We start from the raw sequence: 16,015 nt of genomic DNA, 5'->3' as shown, positions 1-16,015 counted from the left end.
CCGCACATCTACTTACCGGGATTTTGCTAATCTGATCTCATTCTGCAGTTCATGTATCTTTCTTTATAGAATGGACTGACTAACGGAAATAGATATTATTTCTAAAATTGTTTTAATGCACAAAAATTTTGATTTGATATGAATTATGGTAAATGGCAAGAACTCTGGAAGAATTTGAAAACACGATAACTACGTAGATTATTGTTTTGTATTCAGCGCATCTTTCTTGTTGTGTATTTGAGGCCTCACTAATAAAGGAGCATGGACCAGTGCAGTTAATTATAAAAAAGTTGAGTTGGACACATCTTCCTCAGCGCCAAAATTTCTCTGCGCGAAAATGCATTGCAAATGAAAAATATAAAAACTTCTCCAGCTTTTTTTTTTAAGGACGATGGTAACAATTACTGTAATCTTACACATATCATTCAGGTACTACACACCGAAGTTTCAAAACACCTGACTGACACATATTCAAAGAATCTTTTAGTCGCCGGCCGCTGTGGCAGAGCGGTTCTATGCGCTTCTGTCCGGAACCGTGCTACTGCTGCGGTCGCAGGTTCGAATCCTGCCTCGAGCATGGATGTGTGTGATATCCTTAGGTTAGTTAGGTTTAAGTAGTTCTAAGTGTAGGGGACTGATGACCTCAGATGTTAAGTTCCATAGTGCTTACAGCCATTTGAATCTTTTAGTAGTGTATGATTTAACATTCTCCAATATTTCCTAACGTAATCTTAAACGAAGGTTTTCTAGTCGTTACTTTTGTTTACGGCAGGGAAATGGATGATCAGTTTCTCTCGAAGCTGTAGCGTGCACTTCATATTAAGTGAACAATGGCATTCTTATAGTTTCTTGCAACCGTTAAACATGTTGGAACACTATTTGTGAGACATGAACAGGCTGGCATAAGTACCTTGTTTCCGGAACATGTTTTCCAAATAATCTGTATCGCACTGCAATTGTCTTCAGTTTGCCGTTGTTCTATAGCATCTTTGGGTGCCATCGGCGTGCCCGATCAAGGCTTTGGCTGCCCACAAGAACAGAACTATGTCGTATTGCGCTTCGGAGACACATACTCGGGACAAATGAAGATGAAAGCATTACGTATAAACTGCTGCAGTCCGTATTACACTTCTCTCCAGAAGAAACAGGCAAGGTGCAGTGATGGTTAAAGCACTGGACTTGCGTTCCATAGGAGATGGGCTCAAAACCCAGTAGGGCTATGGTTCCCTAAATTAAGGCGAATACTGAAAAGTTTCATTTGGGAAGGCTTTGACCGATTTCCTTCCCCATTCTTGTCCGGTCCGATTTTGTGCTCCGGCTCTAATAACCTTGACATCGACGGAATGTTAAACCATAATTTTCTTCCATCTGGAGGAGGAATAAAGTAGAATAAAGAACAAAGAAAGTCTGGAAATACTGAACGTCAAGTACTTCCCACGTGCACCGCTAGCCTTCCACTCCTACAATTTGCTTTGCTGAATTATATTTTCGAGGTCGTTACGGTGTTGTCTTTATCTAGCAGACTACCAAGGGCGTAAAATTGAATAATCTCTGGATTCCGGTGCTGCAGATGATGTGTACCAGTCTTCCACCATGGGGTTAGAGCAACAGCGGACGACGATAATCGATAACGGCCAATTGCGCTCGGATATTCAAAACTTGCGACGTCACGCCACTTCGCGGAAGCACGCAGAAACGGAATTCTGCAACGGTCAGTAGCGTACCAAGGTGTGAACTGGACACTCAAAGCTGCGTTCCCCTTGGAAAATGTATCTCTGGAGATGGGTAGGAAACGTTAGGTTTAAATGTCAAATCCATTCGACCACGGCATAATAGCCCGGAACATTATATTAAGTGTGACATTGCCGGCCGTGAAAGTTGACATTTTACAAAATATTCAAAATTAAGTTGCTACCATCAAACTGGTTGTAAATGAGACGGCAGCAAAGAAAAGCATGGGATTCAGGGAGAACAAAACTTACATTACCGACCAATGGAAAGTGTAACTTGGTCCATTAGTTCTACATTTACATTGCTCCCTGTAGAAACATGTTGAAACTGGCGAAGCGTAATATGAAACTTCCTGGCAGATTAAAACTGTATGCCGGACCGAGACTCGAACTCGGGATCTTTGCCTTTAGTGGGCAAGTGCGGTAGAGCACTTTCCCTTTCGCGGGCAAGTGCTCTAGCGCACTTGCCCACTAAAGGCAAAGATCCCGAGTTCGAGTCTCGGTCAGGCACACAGTTTTAATCTGCCAGGAAGTTTCATATCAGCGCACACTCCGCTGTTGAGTAAAAATTTCATTCTGGCGAAGCGTAAAATCGAGACTGTTTATTCAGCTGTGCAGAATGTGTGTATTCTGTAAGGATTTCAAGCTCATATTGTGGTTAATAGCTGCGCCTATGTCATAGTGTGTGACTGAAAGCAATGTTTTCCGTGGAATGCCTCGCAGTTCATAGACCGTGTTGCACAGCAGATGGCCAAAGCAACATCAGTCGAATGCGAGTGTAATCATTGTACTGCTATCTACAGACTGCAAAATAGCCTTTGTGTTTCGCGCTTGGCTCTATAGGCAAGCGTCCTTGAGCGTGTTCTCCAAACAAACATCCGGCCTGCTGGTGGCAACGACGCAAAGATCGCTTCGAAACAATAACTTTTCTTTTCAGCGTCAACCTTCGTTTCTCATTAATCAGGTACTAAGCAACCTCGACGATTCTTACATTTCTGTCTGTAAACGGGGTCATAATATGGGTGCCGTGATATTCCGCTGCGCTGTTGTGCGTTGTGCAAGCCACGCCGTCGCCGCCCTTGGCTCGTGTCCACACAGCCTGCCGCATACGAATGGCCCTCGCTCGCGATCGAACTGTTGTGCCACATGGCGACTCCCTACCAAAGCACCCACTGCACAGACGCGCGGATCTTCAGATTTTCTGGTTCCATTAAACCTGAACAAAATCTGACATCAGACACACAATACATATGGTCGAAACAATTAGGCGATCAGACGAGACAATATACATTATGCGACGATAACTTTTAATTTTTGTTTGGTTTATTTCATTCCTTTGGAACAAAGCGTCTATGACACAAAGTGGTGGAACATGTTATGAATCACCGAGAATTTACGAACAGATCAAAAACATTTAAATGCTGAATCACAAAAATCAAAGGTAAAATGGTCCCGAGTTAGAGTCTCGGTCCGGCACACAGTTTTAATCTGCCAGGAAGTTTCAAAATCAGCGCACACTCCGCTGCAGAGTGAAAATTTCATTCTGGAATAATAATAAACATCAGTATAAAAATTTAACTTCATTTAGCCAAAAGTAGTAATATGGAAGTGAAGTGCAGTTGGGCACTGACCTGCCGATAGGAACCATGTCGTTATTCGCGGAGAATGATATGGGAAAGCCATGGAATACCCTAATCACCATAGCTTGATAAAGTAATTCTCAATGCATTAATATTTTTTCATATGATTAAGTACACGTAATATATTCATAATGAAATAGTATTTTTCTACTTTCAACTGTGCTTCCAAGATAAATATGGTTTACTCGCCTTATGTTCACACAATGGGTGCTGTTGTTCCTTCTAAACGAGTCCTTTCATCAGTTATATGTCTCATAAGCGAATAGACCAACTGCAAGTTAGTATAAGAATCTTCGCCTATGCAGTGGAGCGTGCGCTGTTTTGAAAATTTTCGTGTCATTAAAATTGTGAGCCAGACTGAAACAGCAATCCTCATTTCGCGTGCAATGCGCTTACCAGCCGGCCGGTGTGGCCGTGAGGTTCTAGGCGCTTCAGTCTGGAACCGCGTGACCGCTACGGTCACAGGTTCGAATCTTGCCTCGGGCATGGATGTGTGTGATGTCCTTAGGTTAGTTAGGTTTAAGTAGTTCTAAGTTCTAGGGGACTGATGACCACAGATGTTAAACCCCATAGTGCTCAGAGCCATTTGAACCATTTTTTTGCGCTTACCAACTGGGCTATAAGAAACCCCAGCTTGTTAAACAGAGATCTACAGGCTTACGTGAGACTGCTCATATTTGCTATTGTTCATGCAGGAGTTGGATAATAATTGGAAGCACCAAAAATACATTACCATGCCTAACACGGCCGGGCGGGATTAGCCGAGCGGTCTTAGGCGCTGCAGTCATGGACTGTGTGGCTGGTCCCGGCGGAGGTTCGAGTCCTCCCTCGGGCATGGGTGTGTGTGTTTGTCCTTAGGATAATTTAGGTTAAGTAGTGTGTAAGCTTAGGGACTGATGACCTTAGCACTTAAGTCCCATAAGATTTCACACACATTTGAATATTTGAACCTAATACGATTTACGAAACCCGTTGCATTCAAAACAGCTTCCAGTCGCCTAAGAATGGATAAATAACGTCCTGAATGGTTTTCAAGGGAATTTTATGCCATTCTTCCTGCGAAATAGCGGCAAGTTCACGTAAAGATGATGGGCGTGGATAGTATTCACGCATCCTTCTCTCCAAAGTAGACCACAGAGGCTCAATAATATTGAGATCTGTTGACTGTGGTAGCCCTGGAAGATGGGACAATTCATCTTCGTGCTTTCAAAAGCGAACAGGGGCCCTACCGTCTTGTAACACAACATCACCTTTGGGGAACATAAATTGTACCAAGCGATGGGTATTTGCAACAGTGTGAAACAAGTCATCCGACTAAACGACATTCTTCTATTGTTCCAAAGTCGAGGTTTTATGGCTTCGGCATCACGTTTTCACCACGGGCATTTGCATCACCGACAAGTGGTTTTGGAATTGCAGCTCGGCCTGGAATTCCCTGCTCATGGAGCTGCCTTCATGTTGTTTTGGTGCTGGCAGGGTTCTCCAGAGTGATTGCAGCTGTCGTCCTCTTCTTTTTCATCACTATCCTCTTTAATGAGCATCTGTCACTATCACTCAACACACACTTTCGTCCGAGTTTCGACTTAGTGAACGATGCTTTTCTGCTTTCCCTGTATACGATACAAACATTCGATACGGTGCCTCTTGGCACATCAAACATTTCGGCTTCCTTATGTTTCTGAAGGATATTTTGCAACTCGTGAACTACAAGAGTCCTGCAATATGTCTTACAAGCGAATGCCAGAGATGCCTTGAGAGCTGGCTAACTACATGTTTGTTATAGCGTCAGATTGTAGCACATGGTCCATCCACCTTTTGAACACCAACAATTTGCCGACGTTCTAATTCACTTAACTCCGACATAATGCACTCATAACCACACAGAACACTGTTCTGAGCACGACTGTGTCATTTGCAACGTATTGAGGACGCTGCACGGGTGCCTTTCGTGGTCAAATACCACAGCGCAACCTACAGGCTTGGCTAGCATCATGTTCAAGCATGTATTTCTCGCAGTGTTTCCGTATTTTTGTCCAACTCCTGTTGGACGATATACTTCCAGGTATAATGTAGTATACTATTGCAGCTGGTGTATAATTCTTCTCTATACGAATCAGCACAAGAGAGAATACCTTTTGTACACTGGTGTAGCTACGAAATTGGCAAAATGACCATACCTATTATCCCCTAATGCGGTAAGCGATCATCGTGAACGCCCAATATTGCCTCGCGCCAGCGTTACATGGTTCTAATAAGATTGCTTGTATGTTTCTAAAGAATATTTTGCTACCCCTGAAGGACGGTAATCTCAAAAACCTAATGGTTTCATTGGAGGTGATAGTCTCGCTGCGGTATATCTGACAAGCGAATGTCAGAGATGCCAGGGGAGCTCGTGTTAGTCATAGCCTCAGCTTGTAACCCACTTCCCACGAGCTGAGCAGGAGAAATTTATCCCTACACATTCAGGATGTCAAAGAACTGTGCCGTTTTATATGGAGCTAGTACTTTGCCAACACACATTCCTAATCACACCGTCAACGTAATGCCAAAATACTGGGTTTTTCTACTTACGAATGGAGGTATATGTTTGGCTCCAGCCCATTTCTAAATTGAATCTCAGCGTTTATCAAGCTCTAAATTAAATCTGCACGCCCCAGAATACAAAACACGTGTTTTTTTTCTGTACGCAACGTTAGAGGACTTTTTGACTGTCAATATTTCGGGATCTTGGGCGTCGTGATTTTAACGGGACATACCCACTACTACTATATGCTCAGAGCCCACGTTAAAGACGAGGACTAGGGTCAGTTTGAGTGACATTCTGCCGTCTGGAACTGATGGCAAGACTTTCTGCATCTGCCATTTATTTCGGTGCGCTGTCAGCAAGAGGTAACCTCGTCTTTCTTGGACAAGCTTGCCATGAGCTTCCCCGGATATCTCTCATAATTTGAGAACGTGTCTACAACCACTGAATTACACTTTCGGCTACTCCAGTGGTATTTCCTACCGTGAGCTGTGTGCGATCAAACTTTTTGCTGGCAATAATTTGTCATGTCACAGACAGCGGAAAATCACGGCGCTGAGACGTACCAACAGCTTTACTCGTATAGAAATTAACTCGAGAAGCGAACACCAACTACTACTGTAGCTCCAACACTCGATTAATGTCACACGTGAAAGTCATTTAGTTAGTTGACGCGTCTAAGTAAGTGGTACAACCTTCCTCTCTTCCTATCACTTGACATAACGGGATAAGTACGAGCTGGTCCGGACATCATCCGCAGAATTGATGATGATATCTTGAGTGATTAACTGTTTACACCACCGTATTTTATTTTTTACATGGATGGATAGAAAGTTGACTGGTCAGCTAAGGTTCGTTGCCATTAGTCTTTGCGACGACAAAGCCACCAACTTCCGTGGCTGATCGATAATTTCATGTCAATCATCTACATGAATTCATTTCCTTTTTTCTTTTTTTGCAGATTTTAACATCACGTCGATATAGAAGTTGCCAGAGAAAGATCGCGAAGTATACCTGCGGTCTTCGACTTGGGTTTAAAAGAAACTTCAAAGACCTCTGCTGCTCAGTCAGGTAAGACAATGCAGCTATCGCCATCCTATGCTAAACTCAACAAGCGCTGGAAATCGACATGAAGCGCTGACTGTCTTCAGTTACTTCCTGTTATTTTCCACTGCATTAAATCCAGGCACTTTTTTTTTTTTTTACACGACTAAAATATTATTGGGTGCCATGACAATACATAGTTCATTATAACCAAATAAGAATATACCAAATAGCACATTCGAAAATACACAGTAGATTATAATCTAATTATATTGTACGATATGGTACACTTGACATGGGACATTGCGAATATATCTAAATCTGGCCAGACTTTTCGAGGCTCATACACCAGCTAACAGAATTTGGGTCACCAAAGCCTTGCATTAGGTCACGCAAATAATTGTTAATAAATCCTTATAAATCATGTAACGGCCCGTACTTCGAGAAGATTCACGAATGAAAAGCGTTGACAGAAGTATGCGCTTCATCTGTGTATGATGTAAAGTATTAGTCAAAAGCAGTGTTAGTTTCGTTCTCATTAATGGCGTTATACGCAACGCCCCAACGTGGGAATGCACACTGCATCCTTAAGGAAGGTGCTAGTGGCGCTAATACCTTCGTCCGATGTGTGGGTGACGGGTAGTGATGTTGTGGAAATGACTGTAACAGCTGCTTATATAGAACTGGGTATAGGATAGGAATGGTTTTGGTTATAGGGTACATGAATAAACAGGGACCCCCGCATTTAAAGACAACGAATCACTATCACGAATGCTATATTCCCTCGCTCAATAAGACATCGCAAAGAACTTTATAATTTAAATACCTTATGGTACAACGGGTATTTGGAAATGGTACCCCATACCTAACCTCCCCATGTCGGACGAACTGTGAAGATAAGCACTTCTTCCAATCTCAAAATTAAGGCGGACGACCTCGTGGTGGAGCGCCGTTATGTACACACATGTTAGATCACGAGAATGAAATGAGATAGATTAGGGTGGGCAGAGAGACTCACTTGTGAATGGAACAGGACAAAAAAACCGAGCGAGGTGGCGCAGTGTTTAGCACACTGGACTCGCATTCGGGAGGACGACGGTTCAGTCCCGCGTCGGCCATCCTGATTTAGGTTTTCTGTGATTTCCCTAAATGGCTTCAGGCAAATGCTGGGTTCCTTTGAAAGAGCACGGCCGACATCCTTCCCTAATCCGATGAGACCGATGACCTCGCAGTTTGGTCTCCTCCCCCAAATCAACCAAGATATATACAGTGGTTTTTGGAGTATATAAGTAGATGCAGGAGACATCGCTTGCGAAGACGAATGATTTCTGAATGCCAACAGCGTAACTTTACTCTCTAAATGTCCCATGGGAGACGAATCTGACTGGACAGTCATCTCCAGTTAACTTCCTTCATCTTGATACTGGAGCTATGAACAACGTAAAGTCCCTCTATCTCTGAGCCAACTCCCGCATCACCTTAAGTCTGTACATTACTCCAAACTTCTACCTATTATCTGTCCACATAAGCGGCAGATCTTCCAAAGCAAAAAACTACAACATATCCAACTGATTGTTAGAAACAAAAAAGTTAGAGTTTAATTGCCCTTAACCATAAGATGTGGAGCACACGCTGGGACTGGACAAGAACAAGGAAAGTATGCCATACCTTGCTTGGAAAACCATCCCACATTTCGTCACAAGTGGTTCAAGTAAGCCGTACAACACTGTATTACAAATGGCCAGAGGGTTGCTTGGGCGCTGCTGCACTTGAATATATCTATGTCTAGTACCTTAACCACAGCGTCATCTCGCTCGGTTGTGCTAAATAAATGAGGAATTAAATCTTATGCAGCTAGAAAGGAGAGCAACTTAGTAGTTCTTTCTCCGCTTCAGAGAAACATTAACATTAGGATGGGCATAGATCTAAAGGGATTACAATGACGATAAAGACAGATTAAATATCAAGAGCGGTGTAAGGTCGTAAACATGTCTCACATAATCTTACAAAGCTTTTCTAATCGGTTTTGGTATTCACTAGCAGCTTCGTACACGACCTGCGGGCCACCGAATGACAAATATTGAAGGAAAAAGGTCACAATTCAAAATCTGGTCGACGTCTTAGTCCATAAAGAGGAGCACAATAGATCAGTTGGTGAAGAAAGGGAAAGAGCATTGACAGTGGCTTTGTTGAAGAAATCATCCCCGCTTTCATGTTGAATTACATAGGCAAACTACGAAAGACCAAATTCAGAATGGCTGGGCAGGTATCAGAAACCTGCTCCTTACGCATATGAATCCAGAACCTCAAAGAATTTGTATGAAAACTGAGTCACAGCGCAACATATGAACTGTCGTCGATACCAAATCATTTCACATACAGTCTACTTAACATCTTCATCTCGTTACACCACCGCCATTGGTAGATCGTTTAAACCGTGAAAATACAATTTCAACCGCACACTATGAACATTATGAAGAGTGTTGCAAAGGGTGCTTTTCATTACATCATATGTACGAAGATTTCTTCAGGTTCAGTTCACGGATGAAGCGCGTGAAGAATGACTGCTTGTACGCCTGAGCCGGCCGGGGTGGCCGAGCGGTTCTAGGCGCTACAGTCTGGAACCGCGCGACCGCTCCGGCCGCAGGTTCGAATCCTGCCTCGGGCATGGCTGTGTGTGATGTCCTTAGGTTAGTTAGGTTTAAGTAGTTCTAGGTCTACGGAACTGGTCACCTCAGAAGGTGAGTCCCATAGTGCTCAGAGCCATTTTGTACGCCTGACTGCGATCTGTTAGTAGCCTAACTGCATCTTCGCAATCTCCGCAGAACCGACTGTTACCACCTAAAAAATGTTTGTAGTTTCCGTACTTAAAGCTTGTTCTTCGAGCTTTGTGTGGAGGTTGTCAATATCTATCTTCGAGTGTCTGCTAGTAAGATTTTTTCAATATTTATGTTGCACTCTCCGCCAGTCTAAGAAGCACGTGGCCATTCTCACCGACCTCCTTTGAAAGTGATACATTTTCGCTGTTAGTCAGAGACGTCGGTCCCATACACTACACAAATATTCAAATATGGACCGTTCAAGTGTTTTGTAAGCAATCTGTATTGTAGGCAAACTGTAGAGTCCCAGTATCCTACAAATGGATCAATTTAAATTAACTACATTTGAGCCTATGTTGTCGTTCCACTTAACATCTCTACACATTGCTACTGCAAAATATCCGTTTGTCATGACTGATTGTAGTTGTGACTCGTCAGTCCTCTACACGAAGGATATCAAGCTTTTCTTTTCCGTGAAATGCGCAGTTTCACATTTCTCTGCATTAAGATTCGTTTGCCAATCTTTGCATGAGGCTAATATTTTGAGACTATATAATCGGCATTTTTCTAAAAAATTTTACCAGACACAGTCTACTAATAGATAACAGCATCACCTCCGAGAAATCAGAGATTTCAACTAATATCATTCGCTAAGCCATTAATGTATAATAAGAACAATAATAGTCTTATTACACTTCGTTAGGACACACCACTTTAAAAAAATGGCTCTAAGAACTATGGGACTTAACATCTGAGATCATCAGTCCCCTAGACTTAGAACTACTTAAACCTAAGGACAGCACACACATTCATGCCCGAAGCAGCATTCGAACCTGCGACCGTAGCAGCCGGATGGTTCCGGACTGCAGCGCCTAGAACCGCTCGGCCACCGCGGCCGGCCACACCGCTTATTTCTGCCGCTGTGAGTCTCCTGGCAGGATATCGTACTACGTCCTGCTGTCAAATAATTATTGATCCAGCCCCAAACCTGGTTAGATATTCCGTATGAACGTATTTTCTTAAGGATACACCGATGAGGTACTGAATCAAAAGCTTTTCAAAAGTCTAGAAAAAGCGAATCAACCTGGCAACCTCTATCCATGCCACTGACGGTATTGTATGTGTTTATCACCTATTCTAACAATTTTTTACAAGACGAATAAGGCAGGTAATTTAATTTTCATTGATTTATAGCACCCGGCAGTAACACGTATAGTCTGCTAACCAAGAAAAATGAACGCTGTAGCTCAACTTTTTGTTTAATAAATTATCACAATATGCTTAATTTTCTCCTTGTAGGTGAAGTAAAGTTGCTGGATATGAATCTGATAAATCTTGAGTATGGATATATATATTTTTTTTTTTACAGAATGTACTTTATTTATTATTCTCACCATTGGCGAAAATGCGTATCACGTGAGTCATTCGGCAGAGTTTATTGCAGTTTATGCTCACCAAGGCGTAATCAGCTTCAATTCGCTGGTAACAAATTCTCAAGTAGGACTCATTACCTTGTGAGGGATAATTTGTTTTATTTTCTGGATCTCGGTGAAAATGAGGTGTTGAGTCCTCAGCTGAAATTTCGTGAATATGGGAAATATCTTTATGAAGCATCTGTTGTATACACTCGTGCTCATAAATTAAGGATATCTGCAGAATGTGGTGCCACACAACGTGGCACTACAAAAAGCAGGAGCTAATAGCATAGGCACATAGGGAACACACACGACACAGATCTGTAAGTCCACGGTATTGGTGGTAAGTTGAGAAAACCGTCCCGAAACACATGTGCTACAAAACGCCACTGTTTCCTGCGCATGTACCCAAACATCAATATGGGATATGGTCACCACGCACACGTACACAGACCGCACAACGGGTTGGCATACTCTGGATAAGGTGGTCGAGCAGCTGCTGGGGTATAGCCTCCCACTCTTGCACCAGTGCCTGTCGTAGCTCCTGAAGTGTCGTAGGGGTTTGTAGACGTGCAGCGTTACGTCGACCGAGGGCATTCCAGACGTACTCGATGGGGTTTAGGTCTGGAGAACAGGCAGGCCACTCCATTCGCCTGATATCTTCTGTTTCAAGGTATTTCTCCACGATTGCAGCTCGGTGGGTCTGTGAGTTATCATCCATCAGGAGGAAGGTGGGACCCACTTAACCCCTGAAAAGGTGGACATACTGGTGCAAAATGACGTCCCGATACACCTGTCCTGTTACAGTTCCTCTGTCAAAGACATGCAGGGGTGTACGTGCACCAATCATAATCCCACCCCACACCATCAAACCACGACCTCCATACAGGTCCCTTTCAAGGACATTAAGGGTTTGGTATCTGGTTCCTGGTTCACCCCAGATGGAAACCCGGCGAGAATAACTTTCAGACTATACCTGGACTCGTCCATGAACATAATCTGGGACCACTGATCCAATGACCATATACTGTGTTCTTGACACGAGGCTTTGCGGGCTCTCCTGTGACCAGGGGTCAGTGGAATGCATCTTGCAGTTCTCCGGGTGAATAAGCCATGTCTTTCACTCGTCTGTAGACTGTGTGTCTGGAGGCAAATGTTCCAGTGGCTGCAGTAAGGTCTTGAGCAAGACTACCTGCAGTACTGCGTGGCTGTCTGCGGGCACTAATGGTGAGATATCGGTCTTCTTATGGTGTTGTACGCTGTGGAAGTCCCGTACTGTAGCACCTGGACACGTTTCCTGCCTGCTGGAATCGTTGCCATAATCTTGGGATCACGCATTGTGGCACACGGAGGGCCCGTGCTACGACTTGCTGTGTTTGACCAGCCTCCAATCGCCCAATATTCTACCCCTCATACGTCATCAATATGTGTTCTCTGAGTCACTTTCAACACACATTCACCGTTAGCACGTCTGAAAACGTCTGCACACTTACTCGCTGCACCGTACTCTGACATGTACCAACACACTTCTACGTATGTGGACTGCTGCCAGCGCCACCGTGCGACGACTGCAGGTCAAATGCACTGCATGGTCATACCCCGAGGTGATTTAAATCCGCAAACCGCCCACCAGAGCGTTGTTTCACCATGTATCAGAATTATCCATAATTTATGAGTATGAGTGTAAAAATAAATTTCTCCAGATACTGTACAAGATGGTAAATGCAGCGATTTAAAGTACTGAATTAGATACTTGATCTTAAAACATGTGGAAAATAGATAAATAAATACACAAATCTTACCAGGCTCACTATGGAGCCTTGTAAAGCATTTGAGACTCGCATCCAACTCGAGTGACGCTCATATTCGAAAGAAAAGCTATCTACATCGTAAAGCGACCTTCGCAATTGCGTGATACTCAGTAGACGGACAGAGCGACGTCATAATACAGGGTGATTCAAAAAGAATACCACAACTTTAAAAATGTGTATTTAATGAAAGAAACATAATATAACCTTCTGTTATACATCATTACAAAGAGTATTTAAAAAGGTTTTTTTCACTCAAAAACAAGTTCAGAGATGTTCAATATGGCCCCCTCCAGACACTCGAGCAATATCAACCCAATACTCCAACTCGTTCCACACTCTCTGTAGCATATCAGGCGTAACAGTTTGGATAGCTGCTGTTATTTCTCGTTTCAAATTATCAATGGTGGCTGGGAGAGGTGGCCGAAACACCATATCCTTAACATACCCCCATAAGAAAAAATCGCAGGGGGTAAGATCAGGGCTTCTTGGAGGCCAGTGATGAAGTGCTCTGTCACGGGCTGCCTGGCGGCCGATCCATCGCCTCGGGTAGTTGACTGTTTATACCAACGTTTAATACACCACCTATCAGGAGGTTTAACACCATACGTCGTTCGAAATGCACGCTGAACAACTGTCGTCGATTCACTTCTGCCGTACTCAATAACACAAAAAGCTTTCTGTTGAGTGGTCGCCATCTTAGCATCAACTGACGCTGACGGCTAGTCAACAGCGCCTCAAGCGAACAGATGTACAACTAAATGAAACTTTATAGCTCCCTTAATTCGCCGACAGATAGTGCTTAACTCTGCCTTTTGTCGTTGCAGAGTTTTAAATTCCTAAAGTTGTGGTATTCTTTTTGAATCACCCTGTATAAAGTCCAATAGCTCTAACATACGTCATTTGCTATTTGCTGTAGAGAAATCGAGCGGTCTAAGGCACTGCAGTAATGGACTGCGCGGCTAGTCCCGGCGGAGGTTCGAGTGCTCCCTCGGGCATGGGTGTGTGTTTGTCCTTAGGATAATTTAGGTTAAGTAGTGTGTAAGCTTAGGGACAGATGACCTTAGCATTTAAGTCCCATACGATTTCATACACATTGAACATTTTTTTGTAGAGAAATGTACAATTCAGTTATGTGATTAACTTGATATGTCACTGCATACAGTGCGACAACACGCAGCGGTAAGAGTGGATATTGAATCGTACACTAATATGATGTTTCCGTGAAGAATACTCTGTTACAACTGTAGCAACGCTCAGGTTGTCTCCAATTTAATGCTCACTTACGCTGCCTTTCCTTCTGGGCCTAGAATTATTCGAGGTTGGCAAGTAAGGAGATGTTTTAGATCTTGTTACGGTTTCGGCGCCTCTAAGGTACTCGAGAGACCCAAATACTCAGTATGAATGTTGAGGGTCGGTGTGTGTTGCTGGATTCGGAATTTTGAAACTTATTTAAAAGGAGGGGTACAATCGTTGAAAAATTTCGTGGTCAGTTACCCTCTAGTTAGAACTATAGTGGGCCATAAATCCTACGCCATGATACCTCGCTCACTGGCAACACACATCCTAGTTACGTGACACTGCACAAATAGGCCTTTGATCCATGCACTGCGTGAACCATCCCCATACATGGATTCGATTGTCAGCCTTATTGAGATAAAACGTGGACTATCACTTACAGTAAAATGGCTGATGAATCTATCACTTATGGAAATGTCAAAGGGAGGCAATGTAAGAGGCACCGTAGTAGGTAGGTGTTCAAGTTTAGTGTAAATCTAAGCAGAAATATCTACCGATGACAGAGTATATCGTTGGTAAAGTGAGAATAACTACCTCGTACTGTTACACGATTGAGGAACGACGAAATGATTGTTTGGTTGTGATTAGTTTGACTCTTCTAGTTTTTCTCTGACGTTCACATGCTGCGACTCGCCACTACTTTCAAAGTGGCTGAACAGAATACGTAGAATCGTCCAAGTGACATCCTGTGTTGTTGTGGTCTTCAGTCCTGAGACTGGTTTGATGCAGCTCTCCATGCTACTCTATCCTGTGCAAGCTTCTTCATCTCCCAGTACGTACTGCAGCCTACATCCTTCTGAATCTGCTTAGTGTATTCATCTCTTGGTCTCCCCCTACGATTTTTACCCTCCACGCTGCCCTCCAATACTAAATTGGTGATCCCTTGATGCCTCAGAACATGTCCTACCAACCGATCCTTCTTCTGGTCAAGTTGTGCCACAAACTTCTCTTCTCCCCAATCCTATTCAATACTTCCTCATTAGTTATGTGATCTACCCATCTAATCTTCAGCATCCTTCTGTAGCACCAAATTTCGAAAGCTTCTATTCTCTTCTTGTCCAAACTATTTACCGTCCATGTTTCACTTCCATACATGGCTACACTCCATACAAATACTTTCAGAAATGACTTCCTGACATTTAAATCTATACTCGATGTTAACAAATTTCCCTTCTTCAGAAACGCTTTCCTTGCCATTGCCAGTCTACATTTTATATCCTCTCTACTTCGACCATCATCAGTTATTTTGCTCCCCAAATAGCAAAACTCCTTTACTACTTTAAGTGTCTCATTTCCTAATCTAATACCCTCAACATCACCCGACTTAATTCGACTACATTCCATTATCCTCGTTTTGCTTTTGTTGATGTTCGTCTTATATCCTCCCTTCAAGACACCATCCATTCCGTTCAACTGCTCTTCCAAGTCCTTTGTTGTCTCTGACAGAATTACAATGTCATCGGCGAACCTCAAAGTTTTTATTTCTTCTCCATGGATTTTAATACCTACTCCGAATTTTTCTTTTGTTTCCTTTACTGCTTGCTCAATGTACAGATTGAATAACATCGGGGAGAGGCTACAGCCCTGTCTTACTCCCTTCCCAACCACTGCTTCCCTTTCATGTCCCTCGACTCTTATAACTGCCATCTGGTTTCTGTACAAATTGTAAATAGCCTTTCGCTCCCTGTATTTTACCCCTGCCACCTTTAGAATTTGAAAGAGAGTATTCCAGTCAA

The 16,015-nt window shown here is 43.2% G+C and overlaps 1 protein-coding gene across 3 annotated transcripts in view; it reads left to right on the top strand.

Moving 5' to 3' along the window:
* LOC126184827 (uncharacterized) overlaps positions 1 to 16,015 on the top strand; it is a 262,318-nt gene that overhangs the window by 100,553 nt on the left and 145,750 nt on the right. For all 3 annotated transcript variants that reach the window (XM_049927411.1, XM_049927413.1, XM_049927412.1), the window contains exon 2: positions 6,856 to 6,965. The gene's annotated coding sequence lies outside the window, so the exon portion shown is untranslated. The remainder of the gene's footprint in view (positions 1 to 6,855; positions 6,966 to 16,015) is intronic.

This window comes from Schistocerca cancellata, chromosome 4, assembly GCF_023864275.1.
Source record: "Schistocerca cancellata isolate TAMUIC-IGC-003103 chromosome 4, iqSchCanc2.1, whole genome shotgun sequence".
Taxonomy (NCBI): Eukaryota; Metazoa; Arthropoda; class Insecta; order Orthoptera; family Acrididae; genus Schistocerca; species Schistocerca cancellata.
Note: the sequence above shows the minus strand (reverse complement) of the source record. Positions and strands in the feature narration are given on the sequence as shown.